This window comes from Corvus kubaryi, unplaced genomic scaffold, assembly GCF_017639235.1.
Source record: "Corvus kubaryi isolate FWS band 111438036 unplaced genomic scaffold, C.kubaryi_AGA036_p1.0 138, whole genome shotgun sequence".
Lineage (NCBI taxonomy): Eukaryota > Metazoa > Chordata > Aves > Passeriformes > Corvidae > Corvus > Corvus kubaryi.
The window spans coordinates 7632251-7653796 of record NW_024580672.1 but is presented as its reverse complement, the minus strand read 5'-3'; the positions used below and the strand labels follow the sequence as shown (position 1 = coordinate 7653796).

The window sequence follows — 21546 nt, the reverse complement described above, 5'->3', positions numbered from 1 at the left end:
AAGACTTTCAAAACCAAACTGGATAAGGTCACGAGTAATCTCCTCTGTTTATCCTGCTTTAAGTAGGGGAGGTGGAAGAGATGAGCTCCAGAGATCCTTTCCAACCTCAGTGATTCTGGGATTCTGTGAAATACTAACTAGAATTACTCAATTAATGCTCACTTCATGCAGTTTTAGGCTACCTGCAAACAGAAAGTGTATAAAATGTTAGTTACCCCAGCTGAGTCTGACCTGTATCACAGGTGAATACCACGGTGAGTGCTGGGGTCTGGTCTCACACCATGACATTGGTCTCTCCTGAGTGTGCAGCATGGTTACTAGGGATACACCCAAGCCTGCACTGGCTCTGTCACCTCCTAGTCTACATTACCCTGTGGGATCCACTATGCTGAGCATCATAATGTCAACTAAACAAAAGCCACTGGCTTTTCCTAAAAATCAGTACAGATCAGTATCATATTGCACAGCAGCTTTGTGTCCATTCCCATTTGCTCCATGACACATCTAAAAATTTAAATTATGAAAAAACTACTATTTAGCAATTTAAGGACAAAGCTACCCTTATAGTAAGCTTCCTGGAATAGTGCATAATAGCAAAATACACAGTCCTGTTAAACTAGGTTATGGCTGCTTTGCATGTCCCAACTTCCCTCATTTTTCCCTTCATTCAAGTTTTTCTATTTCTCATCTCCCTTCTGCATTCTCCTCCTTCTTTGGGTAGCTACATTTTGCAGAGGCACCGAATTTTAACTCAAAATCTGATGAACAAATTCCGCTTCCAGAAAAATAATTGTGTTTTTAAAACAGTATGGCTTTGGGGTAGAGATGTTACTCCATGTTATTTATGTAACAGGAGTCTAAATCCTTCTGAAGAGGAAAATTCAACAATCTCAAATTGCAGATGTCCTTTCACAATACAGAACTCTACTCGATCAACAAAGTTTTATATTCAGTTCAATACTTGACTTTAGAACACCTACAGCACGATTGTCCTAGAGGAGAATGCCATTTCAGAAGTGGGTAATTCAGGCTGGAAACAGGCTCACTGTCAGGTGTGGTTCAGGATGAGAATGAGGGCAGCCAACTTTAGGGTCCAGGCTATGCATTACCACAATCCAGCTCTAGGGAAATTTGGGAAAAATCTATGGACTCAAGCTTTAATTATGTCTATTTTTTGCTTTTCTGAAAGCATGAAGGAAATCATACACCTTGGGAATTCTGGGGCAACTGTCAACTAGTATTGCCCAGTAAAAGAGCTCTATTGAGCAAAATAGCCACAGAGGTGTGCCTTTTGGTCTTCTGTGCACAAAGGAAGAGTCTGTATTTTGGGACAGGGAGGGCCAAGGAAAGACAGAGGATGGAAAGTGCTTGTCTCTACAAGAAAATAAATCAGAAGAAAATCTAAAGGTTGACTGCAGTATTTGGCAAAAGGAGTAAGACAAAAGTTGATAAAACGAAAACAATTTGGTTTTTGGAAGGGAAAAGCAGATCTATTCTTTGAACTAGCTAGCCCCATTAATAATGGAAGTGAACAGCTGTATCAGCATAATCTAGTCACACAAGGTCCAGGGCAAGCTGGGTCCCATTTACTGAAACACCTAACACTGTTTTTATTGGTATTTAATAAAACTGGCTAGATTACATTTAGAGCAAATATATCCAAATATATCCATTCAGCTAATACCTTCAGCTGCAGTGGAAACATACCCTTTTGAGAGCCCATCTGCTCTAAAAAGTCTCCAACATAAACTGTGTTAAGAAAAGGATGCGTTACTGAGCCTGTTTTACACAAAGACTAAAATATTTCTAGCTGTTTCCTAATAAATTTTTGATATCAGCCATGCAGGAAGAAATGACTGCCTAGGAATTAAACCTCCAACTCTCAAATTCCAATACAATGCATTAATCACATTAGTCTTCATCTGAATGTTAATTTGACATGCATTTAAACCAGACACCTAATCTCTGAGGTGAGAGATTTTATTTTAAAAAAATAGCCATACTGAACACTTAACCTACATTTTGCCTCATACTGCTATTGATACCAGCTCCTGAAAATAACCAAGATATTGGCAGATAGTTTTAGAACAGGATTGGTAAAAAATTAAGAGTTAAGTCTCAAATTTTCAGCATATGGAGGCAAGTAAAACATTTTGCAAGATAAAATATTTGAAGATTAAAAGATGGATTCTTCAGAACTTCATGCCTTATATAGTATGTGTCTGTGTATTTATAGATACAAAATTTTATATGCTTGCAACTGAAACAGAACTTTGTGTTTTAACTGCATTTTTGAATTTGGTTTGAAGCAAGAGCAAATGATCACTTAAGATGACAAAGATTCAGACCCATCAACTCAACTTTCTTTTTCATATTATCAAACATCTCATGAACATGAATATTGCCATTTACACAGCCTAATCCCACACAATAACATCATAAAACAAGTTATTTTTACGTCTCTATGATGTATTTAAATGTACTTTTACCTTTGCTGTCATGAAGAGATTGTTTGTTAATACACATCTAGTGCTGATATAGTATTTTACAGCTATACATTACTTATTAAAAAGGAAATAAAAATGCACAGTTACACTCATTTACAAAGCAGCAGTTAATATTAATAATCACTGAAACAGAAATACTGTCTCATTTTATGTTTGTAATTAACTGAAAGTATTTTTGGTTGGAAATAGAAGAATGTTGTTACAGATTCACTCTGCAGTGAGGTTTAAATATAACATCTCCATCATTGCACTGTTTGCAGCATGGTTAGAAATGTGCTTGTAAACTACTCTCATTCCACACACACACAAGCACCACAATCTCCCAATAACAAGGGGTGAAGACATCAAATAAAAGATGCCACCAGTGTCCACAGTGCACTGATAACTGGGAGAACAAAGTGTCAATGCTTCTAACTCCTGTAATTCTTACGTGAGAAAATTGCAGTCATTATCTAATGCAAGTGTGCTGGAAGCCTGAGGACTATTCAGAACTGAAGTGGTCCTCTGCTCTACTGCTCTGTTGCACCTCTCAGTCCTAAAGACACAAAGATTGCATTATAGTCCCAAGGGTGTTTTGTTATGTTTGCTTAGGTTGTGATCACTGCACAGGCAGAAACTGCTCATTTGAGACTGCCAAATTTCTGTTCTTTTTTTCTTCCTCACACCTCCCAAACCCAGGATGGTTAGACACTCTAAGTACCTTCTATTCTGTCTAAACTACTTCCAGTACTTCATAAGCACTCAAGCAAACTCTCTGCTTCACAGTGGAGTGAGTGACTCACTTCACTAGCATGTGAGCAGAGATGAGGAAAGAATAAAGAATAAAGAATAAAGAATAAAATTTTCACACAATATTCAAACATTGTTATGTAAAGACAACTACTAGACTGCTTACATCCCTACAGACTCTGTGTCAACAAAAATAACAGCAACCTTTTTTCTCTCTATTCCCAAAACAGCACTGAGAGTAAACCTGCAAAACTCGGTAGATTCCAGCAAAAAATTCAGTTCCACCAGCGACTAATGCCAAATATGATGTTTCAGATCTCATTTCTCTAAAAAAGGAATGCATTATGTTAGACAGGAGTAGGCAGAAACATAAGACATTTAGTCAAAACATCCAAAAGGCTCCTGCACAAGAAAATTGATACTCTAGTTAGAGAAAGTTGAGAGTTATGTAATGGGTACAACTGTATAAGTCATCTGTTTGCTGCAGTAAAAGGAATGAAACAAAGTACTTACTGACCTAAATACAAACTTTTGTCCAAGACAAACATAAATTCTTATTTTTCAATTCTTTCAATTCTTGAGCAACTTCAGTGGGACACACAAATATGTACCTTGAATATATTTTTTGTGTGGATTTCCTTCTCAGTCTGAGTTAGAAATACTCATCTCCTGCACCATGTGACCTATGAAACCTGTTCAAAAGCACCAAGGTTATCTACAAAATACTGTGTTCTTCCTTCCTGAAAAATGTTTTGTTATTCAGATGCTCTCTATAGCTTTTTATAGCTTAAGTCTCAAATGCTTCCTAAATGATACTGGTAAATAACTGTACTGGGCCTGGCTAGGACAGAATTAACTTTTTTCCCAGCAGCTCACGTGATCTTTTAGTTACCTGACCAAAGCAATGCTGACAGCACACCAAGGTTCTACCTATTGCTGAACCGTGGCTCGCCAGCACCAAGGCCTTCTCTCTTTCTCACTCCCACCACAGTGAAGACTGCTGGGGTGCAATATGCTGGGAGAAGACACAACGGGGCAGATGATCTGAACTAACCAAGGAGATATTCCATGCCACGTAACACCACGCTCAGTCATAATAAGGAAAAACAGGGGCCTTAGGGATGTTAGCTGCCATTTCCGTGGAACTGGCTGTTCATCAGTCTGCCTGTGGGATGTGGGCAGTGATCACCTTTGCCCCACTTCTTTTCCTTCCTTTCTCTCGTCTTTTATCTATCCTTCAATTTATAAATTTTTAAACTTTTTTTTTACCTCAACCCCCAAATTTTCCTACTTTTACTCTTCCCTCCTCTCATAGGGGCTTGGGGTGAGTGAGTGAGCAATATGTGGTGCAATTTTGGGTGCCAGCCCACTGGGCTTAACCCACAAAACTAACATAATAAACAAAATTAGTGATTTCCCACCTTTCTGTTGTGCTGCCCGGTGATGTACGAGTAGGTGTTGGGGGTTTATGCACACTTGTGACTAAGCCTGTATTTGTGTCACAAGCAGATACATGCTGTCCCTTTCTCCATGGCCAGATACAGATGTGCACGGTATGACATGACCAACATGTCTGAGGGATGGAAAGAATGCAGGAGTGGGCTGGGTGCCAGATGAAGTACTTGCCAGCAGCATCCAGCTCAGTTTCTAGCTTGCCTATAGGTCAATTAGCATAATCAGAATAATTTTGTGTAACACTATACATTGATTGTGAGTTGTCAACATAAATGCCTTCATCACACTTGCCCCAAACTAAACACAAAAATTTTACCAAAACATGGCCAGGTACTGCACATGCTTCTCACCCCGGGGAGAGGATGTGTGAAAAGATTGTGACAGGTGTTAGGGATATTGTTTACTATGCTGCTGGAAGATGTTTCATTTATATGGTAATAAATACATTATAAGAAGCCATACAGATTTATGGCATAATCTCAGACAGATATTTATATCAAGTTATTAAATATTTTTAAAGACTGGGAATATACTAGATACAAATGATAGTATTTTTGTGTGTCATCCCACTGATATTTGTTACTTTTTACTGCTTTCATAGAAAGGTGCCATTTGTATTACTGAATATTCTTAATGTCCTCTCACTGAGCACTAAAATGCTGTATTACATCAAAAGTAAAAAAACCACTTAGCATTAGATTTTCATACATAAATTTTATGACTAAAATAGAAATCAAAATGTACAGGCTCTAAGTTAGAAGTCATTGCAAGCAATTTTCCCTATTGACTTTAAGGGGATTTGAACCTGTGGCTTTTGACTCTTAAAATAAACACTGCATCACTGTCACATATGAAAAATATTATGAATAGTGAAGAACTGCAGAACTTGTTTAATCTACTTCTTAGAGCAAACTGAGAATCTCCTAAAGGGGCTTAAAAATTACTGCACATCTGAAGCAAAGCTCTATCTTGCATACCACTGAAATACAGTACAAAGATGGCTTAAAGAATGTGGTTATTAACGGGGATATTTACTGATCATAACAAAGTATTTATTTTCTGTTAGTGGTACGAAAAAAAGTTGCCACAATGAAGAGAAAAAGCCTAACAGATAGGAATCCTGACTTCTTACGGTTCCTAAGCATATGTTAGTTCTATTTACACAACATACACCTCTGTGGAACTTTAGGGAAGCTGGGCATACACTTCCACACAATGTTTTTTTTTTCTAACCTTATTATTTTAAAAATAAATATGAGCCATTCAATCAAGTCTGACTTTCTTCTTTCTGAAAGAATTCTGGAAGGCTGATCTTGGACCATTCTGCACCTTAGCTAGTTTGTTTTTATTAATTGTTAAAACAACACATCTTTTCTAGGTTTATTTTTAAAGATCATAAAAATATAAATGGAGAAGGGTTTAATACAGAACAAACAGGGAACAGTATTTTTACAGAAAACTTAATGGGTAAGCAGATGTCTAACCTACTTTGAGACCAACATGTTATGCAAATACAGTACACAGCTCTCCCTTGTATCCCAGGGCTATCTTTTGCAAGACTAGCTCTTGCTTTACTTTCCACATACTTTTTGAATACTACCCATCGAAAAGGAAGATAAAAGAGCATTTAAAATTTAAATAGTCAGGTATTTTACAAGGGACTCTATCATGCCTTTATGAAGTGCTGACAAACCACACTAGATGTGCTGTAATTGAAAACATCTCATCTCATTAAGACCATCCTGCTGTCTTTTTGATATAGATGTCCCTCTATTCTGCTTTTTCTGAATTAGCAATCTGAATTCTGGAGAATTTCAGGTAATTGCACAAAGAACTCTCTGCTAGGAGACTGTGTGCAATTAAACTTCCAAAAGTTACAGCAAAGATTGACTGCACAACCTTTACTGTAATACATACCAAGTAAAAAAAGGCTACTAATCACCTGAGTTGTGTTAAAAAAAAACAAACCTCACCAACCTTAGGACTTACTTATACTAATTTTCTCCCAAAGTTCAACACATTATTTTGCTAAACCGTCCTTCTTAATTTTCTATTGTAAAGAGTGATGTACAAAAATCATTAGTAGTTCCAGATATTAAAAAAAATATTAAAAACCCTTAATAGCATCCTGAATTAGTCTGTTTTTTATTACCTCATTTGCTAAGATATAGTAATTTGATTTTCTTCTGGTCAGCAAGACTGAATAATATGGTTTTGAATACAACTTACTTTATCTCAAATGTTTTGATTTAGTTCGTGAAATATAATATCAAGAGATGGCTTGGTTACTGTCTGGAAGTGCCACCTTAGCTTTACTTTCACTAAGCTGTGCCCCCAACCATTCATGGTAAAGCAGGTGTCCCAAGAACTCTATCATTCTTCTAGGTCTTCTATATACCCATTTCAAGTTTTCTGCATCCCTCTTGATGTGCAATTGCCAGAATCAAGTTCAGAATGAGTGGTGATCACAGCATTAACAATCACTGAATCACTGTAATTCAATAACTGCTTGATATTCCCCTTGCCCATTCATCTAAGACTACCTTCATTCTTTTGTCTCCCCTTGACACTGGCAGCTGATTATACCATGACCCTTCAAAACTCCTTTAGAAGTCTGTGCTTTGTGAGGGAAGAATGAGGCACTCTGTAAATAGAACCTACAGATAGTTTCTACGTGGTGATTTCTCTTTTGCTATCTATCCTATTCTTCTATTTCATTATCTTAGATCTTAGATCTGGAATATGCACGTGGAAGTGTGTAAGACTTCTATTTGAACTCATCTAATGTCAGGGAGCTTAATTACATTTATATGGAATATATCAATTTTGGAATTACTCCCATGTGTTATTTTCTGCTGTTTCCCTCATGAACAACTGAACTCTGCAGACTTATTTCCGCAGTTTTAAGTGTGGAAGGTGTTGGTAGGACATGAATGCTTAGCCTCCCCCATATACATTGTTTTTCCTTCCATTTCCTTTATGATGTTCTTTTGATTCATAATTAAGCTGACTCTAGCCTAACATTTGAATCAAATGTTTGTTGTAGGGAAATCATGATTATATTACTGTAAGAAAAGTGCCAGATTATGTCTCCATTTCATTTTTACTGAAGCACTGGTCCTTATTCAAGGGTTTGTCATCTTGCTAAACTACTTTTGTCATGAGTTTCTCCTCTCCCTGCTCCCTGTTCTTTCTTCTGGCTGCCCTGAACACAAAACTAACAAACTTCTGGTAGCAGCCCTTTACACCAGCTGATGTTGGCACTTAGAAACAGTGAGATCATGGCTTGAATTTCAGTTCAGTGGACACTGAACAGGTATTTTTATGTAAGAGCACCAAGGATATGGGCCTGGAAAACATACTTAGAGCCCTTCCAGTCTTCTGTCTTGCAAGTAAAAAGAGAAAGGTTTTGAAAATGTACCAGAAAGTTCATCTACATAAGATTAAAAATAATCAAGCCATTTCTCTAGGATTAGGTGACTGATTCCAGTCAGTCAACTTGTAATGCATAGTTGTACCTGGTTTTGGCCTGATGAGTTTTTACATAGCAAAATTCTGGAAATAATTAAGAGTAAAAAAAAGGCGTAATTTTAGTGCTACAGAAGTGAAAAAAGAGCAATTAAGGTTTTAAAAATTTAAATAAAATGTACTGTGTTTTAACCATCTGATTTTAAATGAAAGACCCTTTTTCTTCCTTTGTGCAAATTCACACATTTAAATTTAGAACTTCTGCAATAAGTATAAAGGATTCAAATTGTGGGCCCACAATTAGCAGGAATGCTTGCTGGAGCCTTCAGTGGAAATAGAGTCAGAAATAGACCAAGGTATCTTCTAGGTGAATAATGATACAGCATTATTTAAATGTGTGCAATATTTCAACCTTTTCAGTGTTAAAAAAATGAATTGTCTTTTTATTTTATATTGTGGAGATTGAAGAATGCATCTTAAGTAGTATTTACAAATGGTTTTCCTTCCTTCATCTTAAGGAAGAAAAAAAATGATACTCAAAACATTTTTAACAGTGGCAAAAAATCTAGCAGTAGAAAGTTGACCTGACTTTGTGGCTAGTTTCCATACAAAAAAAAAAAAAAATTCTTACATATAAGACACTTATAAAAGGATAAAATATATCTTAGTGGATACCATATACAACAGAGTAGGAGCTATGCCAATCTGAACGCATTTAAACATAGTTTTTCTAATAAAAAGTAATCTTTGCCTGGCCTGCACAGACTCAATGGAACTATTTTACATGCTATAATCTATGCTAAGCGAGATCTGTCTTCCAGAGCAGACAGTGACCTGAATTCCAAGGAAAATATTTAGAATTTCATACCAGAACTTGTACTCTAGATTCTTCTTAACAATCCTTCTGCGATCTCTTTTCAGCATACACAGGTTTCTTCTTATTCGAAAATTTATCTTCTACTTGGAGTTTCGATCAGTTCCTTGTGTTTGTGAGATAAGCAGGAACATGCAAAGAAAAGAAAAAGAGACAATGAAAAAAATAGACCCCTGAATATGAAGCCTTGCTAACTCAGAAGTGTTGCAGAGAAAAGCACAAGCATGAGACCTAAAACACAAATGACTCTGAGCATGTGCTGACATAGACAGCAACTCCAGCCCCCACCCAAATGAAAATATTTAGCACCTACTTGCTTACAGGAATACAACTTTGAAGAAGACTCTTAGTCATTAAGTCCAGTAATGTCTGGTGCAGGTAATTGCAATGCAGTTCACTCCTGCAGGGACACCCTAACTATGAAGGTACTTCAGACTGGTATCCTATGAAGATCTGATCTACTGCCTTTCCTCTAGAGAAGGAATACAGCCTAAATATCTCCTCCTGCATCTGTGCACGTTCCAAACAAATAAAAGCACAAGCTGCAAAAGAGTTTTTTGAGAAGTTTTTCCTACATTAGGAACACTCAAAAAAGTTCTGGAGCTCCTGGTCATATTACACTGATTAATTTTGGTACATAGTGAGACAAGAGCAGGAACTGCACAGTCAGCAGTTGGATTTCCATGCCCTGTTTAACTTAAATGGAATCACTGCTTTCCTTGTATTTGGTATAGGTCCAGAGACTGAGGCCTACAGAGCTGGTGACTTCCAAGGGAATGATGCTCATGGTAACAAGATAAAATGAGCAATAATGGAGCATCAGGTTTTTTTGTCACTATTTAAAATCTCTGCAGCCCACAAAATACTTAGAAAAAAGTGGTCAGAAAGAAGTGACTATAGTTTAGCTGTTCAATTAGCCTGTGAGATGCAATGTAACACTTCATGTAACACTGCTGTCCAGTATCTGAACGAATGGTCACAATCATTAATGCCAACATTCTACCACTCTTACAGCAACACCACACTGAGCTGTCTGATCTACCCTAACCTACAAAGAGCTCCTGCAAAACAAACTTCTGAGGCTTCACTCAATACAGGATGCTCAACAATGGTTCTGCTTTTCTTACCAGTAAGAAAGTACAGGAATCAACATTTAAATGTCAGTTACCACTTTCAAGAAATGTGAAGGTTTACTGCTGTGAACAATATAAATTTCACCTACTCCAAGATGCAGGATCAACAACATCCCACTCACTGATGTGTAAGAGAAGGCTCTGCATTGTCCAGATTCAAGTATTGTGGGCTTCTTTCTATTGTTCTACATTCACACTAGTTCCCTAAACTCTGCCTTTCTTCATGCAAATTCCATAATCAGAACTCACCCATAGGATCACTATCACAGCTTCCTAAAGAACGCTTTCTTTGTTTTAATAAACTATTTTTAATGAATCTTGTTTGTTTTAATGACAAGAAAAGTTGCAAAACGTGTCTACTACTATTGGAGCAAGATGTGTCAATGTTGGAAGCTGACTAGAAACCATATTCTTGCCAGGGTTCTGTTCAGGGTAACACCCTAATGGTGTTACCATGGCACTGAGCCACAGCTAATAAACTCTGTCTTTATATTACACTAAACATTAGCAGTTATCTTATTAGTTTCTTCAAGCTCAGGCAGCAGGAGCTTACATCTGCTTAAAAATGACATAGATGCACCTCAACGCATAATGCCTTTAAGAAATAAAATAGCACCTTTGTACTTCCAAGCAGCACACCCAAGCATGTTATGGAAAAATATACCTGTATGACTAATGCCTCTCCCTGAACTCAATTTGTCCATTATATTCCTTTGTTTAAATATTCAACCTTTAGAGAGAACCAATCTCTTATACATCTCCATGAAGCCAAACTCAACAGAATCCCATACCTAAATGGGGCCTGGCAAGGTTATTATAACTTCAGTAAAAATTACAGACTTCAAAAGAATTGCAGAAAAAATTCTGTGCCTTTGCATATGTGAACTGCAGCACTGGTTTTAATACTATGAATGTATATTTACTACCAAACAAATTAGTATAAAAGACAGTTATGCTTTGTTTTAGTATTTTACTCCCAGGTGTTTGATATCACACACACTCATACCCACTCATTCCTGCAGCATTTCAGTGCTCCCCAAATAGTAATAAAAGAATCTTCTCCACAACATATTCAACAAGAAAACATGGGTAGCTGTAATTTTCAGATAGAGAAAAGGGAGACACAGAAGTCTAGTTCCAAACTGTTTCAAGTATTTTTTAGTTCCATACACCTGATGCTCTAAGGTTCAGTTTTTCAGGACACTCAGGACTCAGTAAACACCTCCGTATCACACGATTTCAGTTGTACTGGTGATGTCAGAACAAGGGCAAACTTGGCTACATGTGTCCCACAACTGTTAGAAAATGAAAGGTAATCTGTGAACCCCTGACCTACATTACCTACCCAGCAAAAAATAGTAATTTAGTATCCAAGAAAGGCAGATACTAGTCCTCCAAGGCAGCATTCAACTTCCCTGAGCTGAGACTTTGTCTCCCTGAAGCATTCCTCTGTGCCCACTCTACACTCTCCTGCAGGTGATAAGGGGGTGCTGGGGAGAAAGCCTTTTAAAAACAGAAGTGAGGAGGACTACAATGGATAAATTATGGTCACATCAACAACCTAAAACAAGAAATGCCCTAATATTTTGGCCCTTTGGCTATATAAGAACAGTTTAATTTTTATACTTAACCATTCCCAAAATACAGGATTTCTACTGCTGAGTTACTATGGCTCCATGCAGTCTAAGTTGTCAACAGTTTGACTTCTGCACCTGTCAAATAGATTTTACCTGTATGAATAAACAGAATCAGTACCAAGCCAGAAAGCACTGAAGAGAGGTTCTTTGCTTGTTTTGTCTTCTGTTCAAGAAGGAACAATGAAAGGGAAAGTTCTACTCAAAGACTTGGCTGCAGATACTGTCTTTGGAAAATGTCACTGGCAAACTCTCACCAACCTAAGAACATATATAAACTTAGATTATTTTTTTTCCAAAGGCTTATACTTAGATCAAACACTTATATTTTCATAAGAACAGGAAAAAATACATTCATAATACAAGGGCAATAATTAAATCAAATTTGAGGTCCTACCTTAATGAAAAGGTTACCAAAAACATGACAACTTCTCCCTAATCTTGTTCTCAGAATTATTTAATCACTGACAATTTTATAAGCAATTCAAGGCAAGATCTACGGTAACTTAACTAAAGTCAGTACAAGGAGTATTTGCAGTCACTCTGTCTACAGGCATATTCAATACTGGCATAAAGTCAAGCAGATAAACTGAAGCTTAAGTTACAGCAGTTTTCATCAGCTGAAGTTAATGTTCTAAATTATTTCTATTTTTATGGATTCCTCCTTTGATTCATGAGACTCAAGACACTTCCCTTGAAAACATACAGTAAAAATTACATGGTAAGTAGTATCATCACTTGTAGGAAATCTCAGTCACCACATTACCTGTCAGTGTTATCACATATTACCCACCACACTCCAAAAGATGGAAACTGAAAATCCCCAAATCCAATGTTTGACAGATGTTTGCAAATGTTCTTTAAATACCAGAGATGCTTGAGAAATCTAGGTGTAAGACAGCTAGATGGGAGGAGTGGGGAGGGTTCTCTACTGCCAAGAAAGAAGTCAGATGCAGAGTTTGTACTCCGTAGTCCAGAACCACAGAACACCAAACTTGCTCCAGCAACTCTAGCCCATGTGACCCAAACACACTGCTAGTGCAGCAGCCTAGCAAGCATCCAAGAAAGGAAGAAAAAAGATCACCTTCAATAAATATTTAAGAACTGTTTTCTTCATGTATGCTGTTCTATTTATGCTATTCTGTCAATGTTACACACATATTAGCAAGACTTCCAGTGCCACAATGAATCCCCCACTTCTTAGCCCTGATCACCAAGTCAAATGTGGAAATGATGGTTCACAGATCTTCTGGATACCAAAAATAATAGACTTAACTGGAGATACTGTCTCTACCGCAAGGTGACACTCCAGCTAAAACCTTCTGGAGGTTCAGGTGGGAATGATCTGTTTTCCTTCTGCCCATGACAGAGCACTACCTCACAATCTCTTCTCATACTAATATCCCCTTTGTTTTACAGGTGATAACCACAATTTTCATCAAATTAGCTATTTAATCGCCATAATCGAAATAAGCTTACAGCAACACTTCCAAATTTGGCCTAAACCTATGGTTAGATGAACAGTGGAGCTGATCTGACAGACTAGTTGTACCAAAAAGAAGGGAAGCACCACTCTGGAGCTTGTTGATCCATCTCTAAGTCCATTTAATGCTCTGGAGCAGCAGAAAACGTTTTACTAGTTTCCTGGTGGTTTAGTTAAACCTAATTTATTTGGGGGTTTAACGCCAGGGCTCAGAGAGCATAAGCCATAGCAGCAGCACTTCCCTTGTTCTAAGCAGTGGCTGTAGATGTCTTCTGAAACTGCATCCCTAGTTCATTGTTTGCTGCTATTGTTCAAAACCTGAAGAAGGGCTCGTAGGCCCAATAGTTCGTGTGGTTTTCCTTTTTGTACTAGTTGATGTAGTAAGAGCTATTACACCTTGGGAAGACATGGTAAAGTAAAGCTCTTCTGTTACAAGTCTGTCACTGGTTTCATCCAGCTTCACAATAAATAAACTGAAAGAGCTTCTCTGCAATTAATGGTAATTTTGAATTGGAGGCTAACACCATATAAATTTACATTTTAAATTTTCAGCAATGAATACACAAGAGTTACACATCAATAGTAGATTTTAAACACTAGCCTGTGTGAGGCACCAACTGTCACTGAGTACATTATTTCAAGTAAATCTATTTGCATTCTGTGGTTGCTATCCACACAAAAAAACCACCACTTGTACTTTTGGTAAATATGTATTTGGGATGAAAGCACAAAAATTTACTTTATCTATGATATATCAAAAGAGTTACGATGGAAAGCCGAAAAATATTGGTTTGATTAAGCAGCTCTTCAAAATCACTTTGTATGCAGGGAAATTCTACAGCCAGAATCAACCAAGAATACTTACTCAAAATATCATTTATATCATATAAAGGATCTTTTGTCTCTGCAGCTAGTACTGATGATTCTTCAAAAAAGTAAACAACAATTTTATAAAACCATGAAAGAAAGAAACATCTTTAACTCCATTCAATACACATATTGGCTATTTAAGAGATGATCTTTCATCTGAAAAAAGAACTGTGTTTTCATTACAAAATTAATCAAGAGTTTGGTTTCTTACATATTCCATTCTTCTTCTTGAGGAAGGAAATAAATATTATTACATTTGCCTTAATCAGTGGTGACACTTCTCTAAGAATCACTGAAGACTTTCATCTCAAGATCAACTACTTTTTTTGTGGCAGAGAGAGTTTCTCTCTCTGTCTGATCTGATTAATAGTAACCAGCCCTGAAATCTATCTTCAGAATATTTACATTTTGGATTCCCTTACTTTAATGTGCTTTGTTTATACACAGAGATTTTAACAGATGTAACACAATGCCAAAAGCCAGAACGAATGACAAGGGGTTCCCCAAGAGCTTGTATTACAAACACTAAGCTGCAAAAACAGGTGAGCAAACCAAGTGTGTAGGGTGGAGTTTGAAAGATGGGAATAACAAACTGGATGTGAGCAATTTTACAGCAATTATGAACTAGGACTCTCCCTGCTGGTATCAGATTGTACTTACAGACTGAGCTGTCAGAAAATAATTCTGTAACACTGCTATCAATATTGTGCATGTAATGAGAATCATAGCCATGAATCAGGAAAATACCACTGTTTACCATTTAGGTCTTGTTGCAGTGGGGATACTGCAACACGCATATATCAAACCAGGAGTCCCGTGGAAAGGAAATACATATGGACAGACAGATTCTTGATAGCTGTTTCAGAGATGTTTATTTCTCCAGCCGCATGGCCGGAGCTCTGCCCAGGAACTGTTCCAGTCACGGGACCAAGGGTCCTTCTGCCCGCGCAGGGAACACAAACCAACCAATGGGAGCGAGGCTGAGCAGGGACAGGGAAACCCCATGTCTGTGCCCTCAGGGCCCCTCTCCCAGGGCTACACGGCAGGGGAGGGACCCCAACACCTCACCCGTTTTATTTTAATAAAAGGAGAATGAAAACAACTGGATAAACATAACAAGAACAGTTTCAGAACAAAACAAGCCACCCTCCTGAGTCTTTAAATGTCCAAACAGATTCTCTGGAACATCTTAGGGCTGACAGAAGGGAGACAGAATTCTCTGAGCATGCTTTGTGGGGAAACTGAGGCAGGAGAGGGTTTAACTTCTTCCCTCCCCCTTTTCATCCCCCACTCGGCATTGGAAAGGGATTTTTGGGGAAACAATTGGCAAAAGCATGGTTTTGTGAGGGAAACCATGGATGAAGAAACGGATTGGGAATACACTGGGGGTAATAGGACATAGGGTAAAAGGGAAAGGTGGGATTAGGAAAGGGAGACTGTAGGGGGGACTTACAATAGAGATACTGTCTAACATGACTACGATTTTTTGCATATATACTGCCTTTTACAGGAACACCATCAGGCCCAGTGACCTGCGATGCTTGTAACCCTTTTCTACCTCGTATAATTTTGAATTGCACCACCTCTCCATCTCCCAAGCTTGGGATGTATTTTTCAGGGTTATTCTTTTTAATAGCAGTTCTATGCACGAATATGTCTTGCTGGTTGTCACACCTTGTTATAAAACCATAATTTTGCTTAACATTATACCATTTTACTATCCCTAAGGTCTTAGTTACTATGATCTTTTTCCGAGTGGCTGCTGTTTTCTGTCTCGCTGCGTCTTTGCTCTCTCCTTCGGTCGCTCCCGTGTTGGAATTGTCGGGGCTGCTCGTGCCTGCGCGCTCTTCCCGGGGTCGCGTTCGGGGCTGCGTGGGCCGGGCCGGGCCGCGCCGCTCAGTTCTCCGTGCGTCGCCTCCTCTGGTCGCAGCTTCGCTGCCGCTGCCAGGCGCTGCACCCACGTCTCGGCCGGGCCCCCGGGCGACGACTCCCCCGCGCCCTGCTCCAGCGCGTGTTTCGGTTCGGCGCGGCTCCGTCTTGGTCGGGCATTCCTGGGGCTCACTCCACCACACGCTGCACGCGGCCGGGCAGGCACCGCCGGGTCCCGCCGCTCCTCGCTCCGCCACCGACACTGCGGCTCGCGTGGCTCCGCCCGCGCGCGGGAACTGCCTCGCTGCTGCTCGGAGAGCGCTCGGTGCACGTGGCCTGGGCCGCACGGTCCCTGCGCCAGGCTTCCCTTCGCCAGGACACAGCTGACATTGCTCAACAGTCTCGGTAACTAAATAATATTCACGAAAATATTCTTCCATCGGCATATATTTTGACTCCAGTATTAACTGTGTCCAAACGGTTTTCCAAAAGCCCTTGGTAAGAATTAAATCCCAAGAAACATAGAAAAAGTTCTTAAACAACCATGCCAGGAAGTGTTTCAGTTCTTTTTGAGCTTGAATCAAGCGAAAATTTACAAATCGTTGTTCAAGAATCATTTTAAGTTTAAGATAAATGTCCATATGCGGCTTGGAGAGCCAAGAGTCTTCCCACTGTTCCTCCATAGTTTAGATACGGAATAGCAAAGCAAAACCAAGAAGAGGAATCCAAAGTTTCCAGGGTTTACTCACACAAATCAGTCGCTTAGGGATCGGGGATTGTTCTGCCCGCATTCTCCACCATTTGTTGCAGTGGGGATACTGCAACACGCATATATCAAACCAGGAGTCCCGTGGAAAGGAAATATATATGGACAGACAGATTCTTGATAGCTGTTTCAGAGATGTTTATTTCTCCAGCCGCATGGCCGGAGCTCTGCCCAGGAACTGTTCCAGTCACGGGACCAAGGGTCCTTCTGCCCGCGCAGGGAACACAAACCAACCAATGGGAACGAGGCTGAGCAGGGGCAGGGAAACCCCGTGTCTGTGCCCTCAGGGCCCCTCTCCCAGGGCTACACGGCAGGGGAGAGACCCCAACAAGGTCTCATCACTATTTCTTGCTACATCTCCACTTGTGATGTTTTGTGTGGGAAGGGTTCTTTATGATAAGAAATACCGTGGAGTACAAAGCGGTTTTCCTCCTTGGGGAAGAACCTATATTGAAGCTGAGCAAAGGGGCCACCAAAGGCATGCCCTGTTTGCAGTGTGGATACCTGTTCTTCAGCACTCATTGCTCCATCTCCATGTGTGCCCCCTTTAAAACAATGAGTAAAAACTCAACTGCCAGTGAAGACTCGATGTGGGAAGGCAGTTCTTGAACCATTACAGACTGTGGCAACTTGAAGCTCTCTGTGATGCACCAGTCAGTGTCTCAAGGAAGTGAAGATCCTCCCAATAACTGTTATACTCATCTTTAAACTCTTCTGAGAATTTTTCTTGTCTTTTCCTGGCCAGATCTTTTATGAAAATAAGATTATTATGACAAATTAGCAGGCTACCTTCTTAATTCCAATCAAATCTCAGAACATACATAAACCCATGGCAAACAAAATTATTCCATTACAGGAAAGAAATGACCAATGCACAGCAGTAAATGAACAGTTTGGTTGGCTGTTAGGAAAGCTACTGAGATATGCATGAATTCCATTACTAATAACTGGATAAATAGTTTTAGTCAAAGTTATTTGTTTCACATATAAGAACTAATAGTGACAGCTGTAGAGACCATAGTGCTCCCTTAACTCTACATATCTTTCATTCCAAAAGTGGCCCACACTTGACAGTGAGCAACTTTTATTTTATAAGCAATAATCAAGATAGAGACAACAACACTGCTATTTCCCATGGACACACATTCTGTGAGATAGACACGGTCTTGTCACAGCCTGATGGAACTGGCTGCCAGTGCTACACCTGCTCTGCTCATTATGGGCTTCCATCTCAAAGCCTGTCAAGCTGTTACTTTTCATGGCACTACATCTACTGGAAAAACTTAAAACCACAGTAATCAGGAAAATAAGCTTCACTGTAAGAAACGTCTAAGGCACTCCCTGCCATCATTCAAATCAGATAGCGACAACAGTAAGTGATATAGAATCAACTTTGTTTCTTGATACTTTAAATATTGAGGCTAGTACTAGAAATAAAACTTCTTCCCAGACAACTACAAAAAAATGTTTTTTAACTGAGGATTTGGGGAACAAACAAGCCCAAGCTAAGGTGTACCTGGTGCAAAGTTTTCAATAGTCAAAGAAATGATTCCCCTTTTCAACACCAGCAGTATGTCTTTCTATAGGAAAAGTTCAAAACTTTGCTCAGGACTATTTCACTTGCCTAAAAAGGGTCTTTAAAGCCAAAATTGCAAAAAGGAACTAATCATTTGGGTCAGGGGTTTTTTCCACACTGGGATGTTCTAATTGATAGCTGGAAGAACACATGAAGATGCTGTTGGCACCAGTCTTTCAAAGCACAGAAAGATAATAACTTAGTACCCTTTTTTTTTAATAAAAGGCACTGTAAAATTTGATATATACATCTATCAATTGGTCATGCTAAGAACAAATCCTATGTATCCCCAACATAGCAAAAATCAAGATACGAAGTTCAGACACTTCACTTTTATCTGCACTGTCCTCCACTTTTCTCAAAGCTCTTCTGTGCATCCTGCAGTAATTTGCTTATCAGTCCTAAAAGTGGAGCTGCACAGGAGCAACTTTAAACCATTACGTTTTATCTCACTTTATTTTGCATATTCTGCAGGCGTCGAAGTGAAACCTAGAATTTTTCATTTCCACTCTGAATCCTAGAGTGTTCATAGAGCAGGGAAAACCAGCTAGAGCAGAGTTGTGAGTCCACTTTCAGTATTATTTCCTTTACTGCTTTCAGCTGAGGTCTGAGCACATAGAATGCCACATGCACAGTGTTTTTATCTTCTCTGTAAGGAAATTCAATAAAAAGGATGAATGCTATTTGATTGTTGAAGGAAATGTGCAAATAAACCAGTTTTTTTTTTCTGTTTGTTAACTTGACCACCCAGCATACCTAACAGATTCTCTATTACAGTGTTTTCACTGTCATGTGCAGTCTTAACTTGGCTAACTTCAGAATCTTCTGACAGGGAGATGTTAAAAGCCATGCAATGAACCCTGAAGTAATACCCTGGAGTTTTCCCACACTTAGCTGCTCCAATCCTCTAATTAATACTATGAGGTGCCAGTGCATAGTTCTAGTCAATCAAAAACGGTAACATATCCTTTTGCCCCAACAGTGACAAACACTCAAAGCAATCCTTTCCATTCCCATTTGGAGAATGACTAGAGGTACAAAACACAGGTAGTGAGATAAGGGTTGCCTCATGCCACAGGAAACAGAATAGTTTACTATCAAGACATACAAAGACCTTCACATACTTTATACTGTAAAACCAGGTGGTTGTATGTGTAAAGCACTACCTCCCCACTAGAAACAGTGACTTTGTTTCTTGATGGCGGCAAGTATACCAAGAAAAAAAGAGAAAAATTAATCTTGTAAAATTCATAGTTCTGCCTCTGTACAGGAAGAGGAGAACATGTCCCATAAATGTGGAGGATGAAAAATCTGCTTTGGAAGCAAGTTGGAGTTGAAAGAAAACTATATATAGGATCCAGACTCAATCCCATTTAAAACAGCAACAGGCAAGAGAACCAGGAACAGAAGTCTATCTAGGTACAACTCCAACGTGTTTATTAAATCAACTGGCTTAGCTTTCAAAAATACATATTTATATATTTTTTACTTCAACAGAGACTATTTTTGCTTAACAAAACTAAGCAAAACAAAACCCAGATTAAAAGCATCTGGGATCTGTCTCTGGCTTCAGGGTGTGGACATAGTGTGATACTATTTTGGGGGGTATTTTTGTTTAAATTTTATTTTAAATTAATTCACTTTGAATAACATAGTTACTTAATTCTTACCATTTACACTCCCCTTTAGATTATTTGGCTAAAATAATGGGTAACAAGTTGATAACTGAACGAGGTTACCATTTAACCACTGAGCCAGAAAAACTGCAATTGAATGTTGCAAAACTTTCACAGTTCACAAACCAGCCGCAGGAAACCTGCTGGGTTTCTGAGCATTGTCTATACTTCTGACATCCCATTGTGTGTCAGAAAATGACACCAACCTTTCACTATCTACGATACCACTATGCTCCCTCACAGTTGTATGCGTGTGTATGTGAGATGATTCACTTGCTTTTATTCCAGGGAACTGATGATTCATTCAATCGTCTCCAGATCATATTAACGTACTAAATATGCACATAAAAGAAGCAAAAATCGAGTTCTTAAACTTTTTTATGCTCAAACGTTTATTTATTTTTTTTTTTCTCTTTGAGAGAGAATAGAAGCAATCAAACATAGGAGAGGAACCAGGACAGGTTACGTTTCTGCTCAAAGGCAAGGTTTGGGGAACACACCCAACCCACGTGTAAAGCCAGCAGCCGTATTCCAGCGGCGGACTGCGAGGGGAGGGGAGCTCCCGTCCCCTCCCGGCCGCTCCGGGCCGGGGCTGGTCCCTCTGCTCCGGTACCTGGAGCGGGCAAGGCGCGGCGGACCGGTGCGTTCCCCCCTCCGCCACACCGAGAGCTTGTGCCTCTCCTTCTCCGGTGACATCTTACATAATGAGGCGAGCTAATCACGCCGGAAGCGAGCCAAACCGCCACGGAGCATCAGCGGGGATAACTACCCGCGGGAGGAGATGCTCCGGACCGGCACCCGCTCCTCGCTCACTGCCCGCCCTGGCGCCTTGCTAGAAAAATCCTCGCCGGGGCGGCAGCGGCTCCCGTAGCAGCCGCCAGACGCGGAGCCCTCGCTCGTCCCCCGCCGCGCTGCGCGCCGTCCCCCCAGGAAGCCGCAAGCATCGCGAACGGCATCAGCCTCTCCCGAGCGCGTTCCGCGCTCCCAGCCCCGCCGGATCCAGCCCCGCCGCCCTGCCCGGCCGCCGCCGGCTCCCTCCTCAGCGCCGAATTGGAGGAGAAAGTTACTCGGCGGCGGCCCGGCGTCCGCCGCCGCCGCAGTTCAAGAGCAATGTCACGTTCAACAACTTGTTATGACACATGATCCCCCCCTCACACATCCGCACCTCGCCGCCGCCTGCCCGGCGGCCCCCTTACCTTCCCCTGCAGAGGCCACGGGCACCCGCGGGCGTGTGCGGGAGTGGGTGCGTGTGGCAGCGCGGGCGGCGCCGGCTGGGCGGGCGGGGGAGGGGAGGGCGGCGGAGCGGCGGGAACGCGCCTCGCCGGACTTGTCGGCGGGCGGGGGCGGCTGCGGGGCGGTGCGGGGAGAGGCGCGGAGGGGAGCGCGGGGGGCGGAGGAGTTCCCGGGGCTTGTTTACGCATTGCCGCCCGCCCGGTGCAGGCGCTGTACTCTCTGATTGGACACAAACTGGGGCACAGCCCAGCTCGGACGCTGCCGCCCCGGGGG

At 40.4% G+C, this 21546-nt stretch overlaps 1 protein-coding gene across 3 annotated transcripts in view; it reads right to left on the bottom strand.

Annotated features, from left to right (window-relative positions):
• Positions 1 to 21341, bottom strand: part of PCGF5 (polycomb group ring finger 5) — a 68220-nt gene extending 46879 nt beyond the window's left edge. For 2 of the 3 annotated variants that reach the window (XM_042018951.1, XM_042018953.1), the window contains exons 1-2: positions 21237 to 21341; positions 9028 to 9139 (exon numbers count right to left, since the gene is read on the bottom strand). The gene's annotated coding sequence lies outside the window, so the exon portion shown is untranslated. Of the gene's footprint in view, positions 1 to 9027; positions 9140 to 11896; positions 12062 to 21236 lie in introns of all 3 variants that reach the window. The other variant, XM_042018952.1, reaches the window with a different exon arrangement.
• Between the last annotated feature and the right edge of the window lie 205 nt (positions 21342 to 21546).